The sequence below is a fragment of the Penaeus monodon genome, chromosome 30 (assembly GCF_015228065.2).
Source record: "Penaeus monodon isolate SGIC_2016 chromosome 30, NSTDA_Pmon_1, whole genome shotgun sequence".
In the NCBI taxonomy this organism is placed as follows: Eukaryota; Metazoa; Arthropoda; class Malacostraca; order Decapoda; family Penaeidae; genus Penaeus; species Penaeus monodon.
The window spans coordinates 13,688,856-13,689,203 of record NC_051415.1 but is presented as its reverse complement, the minus strand read 5'-3'; positions in this window follow the sequence as shown (position 1 = coordinate 13,689,203).

The following is a 348-nucleotide window of genomic DNA, read 5'->3' as shown; positions in this document are numbered from 1 at the left end:
GCGACACTTCACCCTCATACCTCACAAATTGAAAGAGATTTTTACAGCCCTCATTCCGCCCATTTTCGCACATTCTACCTCTCGCCGTTACTCATTCTCATACCGTTTTCCAAATTCCTCCGCTAAAACGTCGTATTTTTGCACAAGTGATGACGTAATGAAGCTAGAAATGCAGGGAAACGTGCAACTGAATACCTGAAATTCATGCAAGGTTGCCTAATGCTGTTGCTGTGTCCGCTAACCTCAAAGTGGTAACTGAAAGTCCAAAATCTGGTTTCTTATGCGTAGTAAATACGCATGGAGTTCTGTATATATGCGAAATAGATCGCAAATGTTGTAATCTTTCTA